The sequence below is a fragment of the Anneissia japonica genome, unplaced genomic scaffold (genome assembly GCF_011630105.1).
Source record: "Anneissia japonica isolate Jap-2015-1 unplaced genomic scaffold, ASM1163010v1 scaffold718_len1063573_cov188, whole genome shotgun sequence".
Taxonomy (NCBI): Eukaryota; Metazoa; Echinodermata; class Crinoidea; order Comatulida; family Comatulidae; genus Anneissia; species Anneissia japonica.
Window position 1 is genome coordinate 811,512 of NW_022727435.1, and position 8,014 is coordinate 819,525.

General features: G+C 32.3%; 1 protein-coding gene across 1 annotated transcript in view; it reads left to right on the forward strand.

Moving 5' to 3' along the window:
- LOC117113719 (potassium channel subfamily K member 9-like) overlaps window positions 1–8,014 on the forward strand; it is a 21,238-nt gene that overhangs the window by 9,821 nt on the left and 3,403 nt on the right. The gene's annotated exons all lie outside the window — the stretch shown is intronic.

An 8,014-nucleotide genomic window follows, 5' to 3' on the forward strand; every position in this document is an offset into this window, starting at 1 on the left:
TATATATATATATATATATATATATATATATATATAATATAGAAAGACAGCAATAAAAAACAGCTATGAGTTGTAAATATATTTATATATATATATATATATATAGGCTACGGTATGGTACTAAATAAGCAGGCTTTCTGTATAAAATAGTATCTTGTGATTCTAAATCTCGTCTTCCATTGATTTATACATCTCCAGATCACTTGTAGATTACAGGGGCCTATTATGCTTTATTTTAAAATGATATTATATTATGCAGTATATATAGCCTATTAATATATATATAGGCCTATATATAGGCCTATATAAGCATTCACCTGATGAAGCTATATTTTATGCTATAGATATACGGCTCCTACTTTTATTATATAAACATTGGTATACTAATATATATGTATACTTATTACATGAATACCAGTAGCTATAGATATGTGACGTTTAGTGACAACTAATTTCAGTAATTGCATCTAAATCTAACATTGAACAGATTAACATAAAGCCTGTTGTGTGCAATTATGTTTCCTAATGGAAGGCAGTGTTTTGCATCGTTGATGTAGAATACCTATGTTCGATGCACGTAAAATGCAAGTATTTTAACAGATGAAATCAACGTTATCAATTAAAGAAATTGCTTTTGACTTCTCGATAAGTTTTAGCATAGTTTGGTATCTTAATCTTTCTTAATTTTTTTTTTTTAATTTTTTTTTTTTTTTTTGCCATTTTATAAATAATTTAAAATTCTAAATCCGATGGATTGTATCCTTATATCATAATCTGTATTATTTCACTGTAATTGCGTACATGCACACGCCGGATTCTAAAACTAACCGTAAATATGCATAGTTGGTGGTCAACCACCACCCCCCCCCCAACAAAATACACCATTTAGATATTAACAATCTGATCTAACTAAATTATAGTAGGCCTAATACATCGATTTGAATGAACTAGATGTTCACACCAGTGCTTGCCAAGAGCGCGACCAGACGTAGACAACAACCGCGCGTGCTGGAGAAACTGTCATCACTTTTATAGACCTAGTCTTCTAGCTATTTATGAGGGTTAATAGTTCTTAATATTAAAGAAATTTACAAGCTTGTAAATATGTCATGGTAGTTGGGGAGGATAAATCGCATGGTAACTTGTTATTTCATTGACGAACATGTCTACTTTGATGTCGTAAATCAAGCATTGGTCGTTAGTTTGTACACAACAGTAACATCGACGGTATGTTGAGCGTGTGCTTATAATCAAAATAGGGAATCACACTACTGTATGATTTTATGTAGGACTAAATTCATGTAGTCCTATATTAAAGCAGATTGGATTGCAGTTTGCGATGCTGTATGGTAAATAATTAATGCTGCCGAATAATAATAAGCCACTAACATATTTTGGCGACACGATTTGACTAATTTAAGTAATATAGTCATACATTTATTTTCCCGCGAATCCGTTCTGGGCTTCTTCGTCAGGCGCGAATACAACTTTACATTGCCTCCTAAGCGTTACAAGCACATAATTTGAAGGATGTTTCGTGTTCCGTGAAGTGTCTTGTAATATATATATTAGACCTGTCAGAAGCCTCAACGCCTCTGGGTGCTTTATATGAATGTTAATGCGTGTGGGCTTCGTATAGTTTCTTGTCGTTTTTCAGTTGTCTTGAACGGTGACCTTGTCTTCAGATAGACATAAGCTCACAATGAGGGCGTTCGAATATGTTTTTTTTTTCTTCTTTATTTTTGTTTTAATATTATTGTATAGACTCTTTATATGTATATACATTGTATCATAACTTTATAATTTACTCTGATTTTGTTTATGTACTGTTTTACACAACCTAACTACATAGGTTTCGCACAATTTAAATGTTTTATAAAGAAAAAGAAAGTGCCATAATATTCAAATGCCGGTACGTTTCTTCATGTTCTTAAGTAGTTATTCATATACAGTTATAGAGTAGGCTCGTTGTTGTACCTTTCTTCATTGATATTATTATTATATGAGCTGTGTCTACTGAATATAAATGTTTCATGTGGTTATGCTTCGTCGACCAACATAACCGATGCTCTGAACTACTGTATCGATTTATTTTCAACCATATTCATCACAAACTGTTTAGCTGGTACTTGATGTACACATGTCAATGTTATTTTTTCTAATAACGTTAAAAGTGCTTGATGACAACCCCGAACCCGCATTCATTCAACTAGTGATGTAAATCCAGTTCTCTTTTTTAGGGTTGACACAGGCATAAGTATATAACAGTATAGGCCTATGTTACATTATTTATATATAATTATATAATTTGAATTGATGTATATATATATACAGTATATATATATATATGTATATATATATGTACAGTATATATATATATATATATATATATATATATATATATATATTATTGCAATATGTACAAGTTGTCAATTACGATTTATTGAGGTCTGATGATTATTCCAATTTTATCTAGAAGGTTTGCTGATATTCCAAGACCCTCGAATGTTAACGTAATCAATGCTGTCTCTTATACACATCTAGATGTGTATAAGAGACAGATATATATATATATACATGAATGTATATAATTTACATAATTTGATTTATATTATAAATACACCATAATAATATAATAATTATGTTTTAAAGATTATATACTAGATCTTAATAGGCATATTAATTGTCTATAATCGTTTCTGACAGTACCTTCATGTTGCCTGTTGTAACATTCTAATATACACTTACTACGGACCTAGATGTGTAGATTTTTTATTTAGCAATAGTGATAATAATGAGAGGAGGATTGATGATGATGAAGACGATGATTATGAAGATAGTGATGATAATGACAAATAATAGATAATGTGAAAAAAAAGATAAATTGATAATAATGATGATAAAAAATAATGTAGACATAGGCCATGATTTAATAATATATTTATTTCATAAATACAGACCGGGCCAAGCCAAGGAGGAACAAGGTTCCTGTACTAAATTTGGCAGCCCGAAACATCAAACATGAAAGAAAAATAACAAATGTTAATCATTCAATCACACACAGCATAGGCACCTCGCAATAGCATGAGTTGATTTAACTATGTTCAGTAAATATTTAAATTATCTATTTGTTATTATTATAATTTATTATAATTTTTAGTTATAGAAAAAAAAAGAAAACATAAAAAGCAAATGTAGGTAAAGTATTATAGTCTAAAAATATTATAGGCCTATTATAGGCCTATTATGGCTTTTGAGTTTACAAATTGTTCTTGTTTATTTATTTATTATATAAAATAGTATTCTTTTTCCGCACAAAATTATCGTTAGGCCTAATTATTCGAATTGACGATATTTGTTACATACCTGTTTACATGAGGCATATTGCTTACAGTGTTATAGGCCTATTTGTTAAGTTCAAAATAAATATGTTCTTAACGTCAGCGGAATTGGACCTTTTTGCAAACCCCGCCCCTATTTATTGCCAAGGTTCCACAAAACGACAGCTTAAATGTACCTTCATGTGTTTGTGGGATTTCAGTTTCAGACAACTGCAACAGAAATACGTGTATCATGTAGGCACTATCATGTAAACCAGGGGTGGGCATAACAATAGGTCAGAGGGCCAAAGTGTATTTTTGATTTAACACCGAGGGCCGCACCCAAACTTTAATGTTTCCAGTGTGCTTCCAAAAACCTCAAAGACTGCTTCTACACCACTTTATTCTCAGTTTTAATGTTACTTTTTACATATCGGTGTCGGGCCGTAAAAAACAAGGTGTTTTCTAGCCAATGTTCGCGGGCCGCAAAAACCGCTTTCGGGCCGCATGCGGCCCGCGGGCCGCGCCTTGCCTACCTGTGATGTAAACTAAACTGGTAAATAAGATAAATAAAATTAATAACAAACTCAACGACGAATCCCATTCTCTGGAAATATTGCACTATTGATACCTTTTGTCAGACCGATGTCAATAATTAATTATGTTCGTTAATAATAGATATAGGCCTAGCGCATACAAAGCTATATCATTTTAGTCCTACTTGTTGTAGAAATAGTTACCAGTTCATAAATTATTTCAGTCGTGAGGTTTAAATAATGATCCTGCGTGCGCAAAATATTGAGCTTGGACGCAGCTCAGCGCGCAGGAAAGTCATATTAGATACGGTACTCTAGACCACGTGATACTTTCGCGGAATTGATTCACTAAGTCGTAGTGGTTAATCATAATAATGCTATGTTAATGACAACTTGAGTAGACCTAATAGTAGTCGTGTACTCCGAGTAGTCTGTTAACTACTGGCGTAGACGCCTTCCGTCGTGGTAGTATGTTGGGTATGTGATCAGAATTGAGAACATTATCACCCAACTCAAACATACTCGATCAAAGACACGCTAATGATGGCCAAACAGATATATATCTTATGTAAAAATGATGTCAGGTCTTAGGATAACTCATTGGTGTCATTTAAGATCACGTGGTGCTCAGCTGAAGAAGATTGTGTTGCTAGGGAGAATGATCCAGTCTCTGAGATTGATAAATGCTTGAAGAGAATAATCTGAAATTACACATAACAAAATATAGTTTGTGAGAAAATACGTGACGAGCGGCAGCAGCCATAACGACGAGCGTATTGTCTCGGCACGTTCGGCGAGCGGCGCAAGAGGTGCGTGACTGTTTTTGTTTTTAAACCTCAAAAACTGTATCGTCAGAATTAATTATGGAATCAGGTGTTTTAGAGAATCAACAACGATATTAGAAGCAACAAAATTCATTTTATGCTATATGGACGATTAAACAGATAACCGTCCACCAACGTAGTCCATGATAATACTTCTTGTTTTAATTTGACATTTTTGCAGCGTTTTGCAAATGCAAATTGATGTGATATAGTCGACCCATTTATTAGAATATGATGGAGAAAGAATATACCGTACTTATTATAGAGACATTTTCATTTAAAAGTCAAATCAATGCGTCGCAATGCAGTAAAACGATGCTATGTTCATTAGAAACATAGTTCACTAATTATGTTGATTTATTGCAAAGTAACTGCTTTTCAAACTCATACGCGCATGCGCAAATGTCAGACAATCGTTATACATTGACGGTTTACAGTTGTCACTTGCATTTGACCGAAAATAATTTCATTAACGATGAATTATTCAAGTAAAACGAAGTGTTAAGGGTTTATTGCACTATTGATACCTTTTGTCGCATGCAGGCCGCTAGATGTTATTACAGCAGTACTACTACTAGTAGAACTGTGTAGTGAGGGCAGTAGATATACTGGCGCAAGACAAGCGTTCAATCATATCATCTAATTATTCAATCTATAAAATAATTTGGTGGTATGTGAACATGATCATATAGTAGGCCTATTGTTGTCAGTAGCAGCATTCACAGTACAACACATTATTAATACACCGATAATACTAGTAGTAGTAGTAGTAGTAGTGGTAGTAGTAGTGTAGTAGTAGACAGTGTACCAGAAGTAGAACAGCAGCAGCACTAGTTGCAGCAGTATAGTAATAATAGCATTGGTAGTAGCAGTAAATATAGCGTTGACACTCTTTTGATCATTTCATCCATTGTGTATATTAACTTTTCATTTTTTTTTTTCAAATTGTAGATGAATTAATAAATTTGTATTAGCAACAAGTAGTATAGTATCGTTGTAGGCTCTAATAGTCTCAGCCAGAACATCACATTATTGCAATATGTACAAGTTGTCAATTACGATTTATTGAGGTCTGATGATTATTCCAATTTTATCTAGAAGGTTTGCTGATATTCCAAGACCCTCGAATGTTAACGTAATCAATGCTTAAGAATTATACTCTTTACAATGATTGAAGATATGATATGCTTTCATAGTAATTTAAAAAAAAAACAACAAAAAACTGTCTCAGCATTTGAAGCCCTGGGATTAGAAGGCAAATATCTTAACCATAAAGCTGCACCTCCCCTGCACGGAGGTGACAGTAATCAAAAGCAACAGAAGCAACATGTACCTTAATAGGCCTAGGATAATATGACTAAATGCTTGAGATTTAAATCCTATTCCATTTCCAATTTTATGCGAAACAAAATTCGATTCAATTTTTTGGAAACATCACATTAAAATTCTACATTAAGGGAATGTCTTTTCAAGCATGCACCTATATCATTTTAATTGGAAGCATAAGTCTCTTAAATATAGAATCTAAAAAAAGCACGTTTGTTAACTGACAATAGCATTACGCGAAACCCAGGACTAATAGATTTTACGCGAAAATGTCACGTGTTTACCTATAGTAAACTCGTCTGACCTTCAACGCATATAGATTTTCTGTTACTACATTTGCAAAATATTACCGTACTGGCCCATGGGACAGAGTGTGTCTGCTGTTTGATGTATTCTCAGACAGTTCCATGCGTTTATTTATAACATTATTTTTCAAATTCTAAATATATAAAATATGTAATTTTAAAGTTATAAAGGCCTATAGTGTAACAGAACTCATTTTATTTAAGGTAGAAGTGTAATAAAATTCTGTAGAACATAGCCCGATGGTTATGCAAAAATCCAATTTAACAATTTTTAAATAATTAACAAGGAAAAATGAAAATTACTCTTAAAATTTGTGAAATGTAAGGTCTATATAATAATTATAAAAGATGCTTGGTACATTTAAGTAATATGTATATATACAGTACCTAGTTAATTTAATGTCATGAAAGTTCCACTGGGCTTTTGGAATCATTTAATTATTTCATTTATTTATTATTTGTTTCGTTAAAACACACGTGGCTGATTTTTTAAATTTATTTCAATTTCTTTAATTAACGAAAGCCATCGCGGGCCAATATCCGCTAAAACAATCACACCACTAAACCAAAATAGTAAGATATATTCGAGCTATAATAACCATGGAGGTATAAAATAATTTTATTAATTTATTATTTTATACCTCCATCTAACATAATAAGCATTCTATGGTGGTCACTACGATACAGTAAGGTCTAAATTGCCCGTATACTCCATCCAACCGCATGGGTATAATTCCTTTATAATTAGTAGACTAGGCCTAAGTATACAAAAACCATTATCTCCCTTAAATTCTAAAGTTCATATGCAGTATTGCTCATTTCTAGATTTATGTAGTTGTGATGTTATTTAAATTTTGTCTCTGTAGTGTTAAGTTCAACTGTCTCGTTTCCCAATTCTCTCTTTACTATGTACCTCGGGCTTTTTTTTAATTGTTTCTAAGCGATTTTATAAAAAAAATCCCTGTAATAAATATGTTCATGGCCTATGTTAGTGTTTCACATTTCATAGAGCTTCGTGATATCAAGCCCTCTCGTAGTTTCAAATGGCATGACTATGTCAAAGGTTATGTCACATAAACTAATGTTCATAGCTTACACATGTCTGTATTTTTTTTTACATGGGTTGATCTATTGTACCCGAATACTGCAACTAATCTTTAATAAATAGTATTTAATAACTATAAAATCTAGATCTGATCAATTTAGTCCATACACCCTATGATTTTTTTCTTTATGTGACTTGACCTTTGACATAGATATGCGTAGAAACCAATAAATATTTTATTGGCAGCCATAATGCTATATCATGTTTTGATCGACCTGTCCAATTAAAGTATCATCAACACAAGCTTAACATTGTTCCGACTGAATGATTTATTTGTACAAACTTTTCATTGATTGACTTACTGTGTTGACGGCGCTTGACTTGTATGTACTGTATCTGTTTGGCAGATAATCAGCAGAACCTTTAATTGATTGTGATATAATTAATCGAATATGACAGACATGTTTATCATGATTAATTAGGAACTCAATGAAAAAACATAGATATTCAACTGACGCCAAAGTACTTCAATTCAATTCAACTTTACGTATGACCTAGATAAATATCCAGAACACAATATTAAGGTATATCGAACAGGAACCTTAAGGTGGTATCAAGATACATTTGCAGAATCCTCCATCTTTTCAGTTTTAAATTT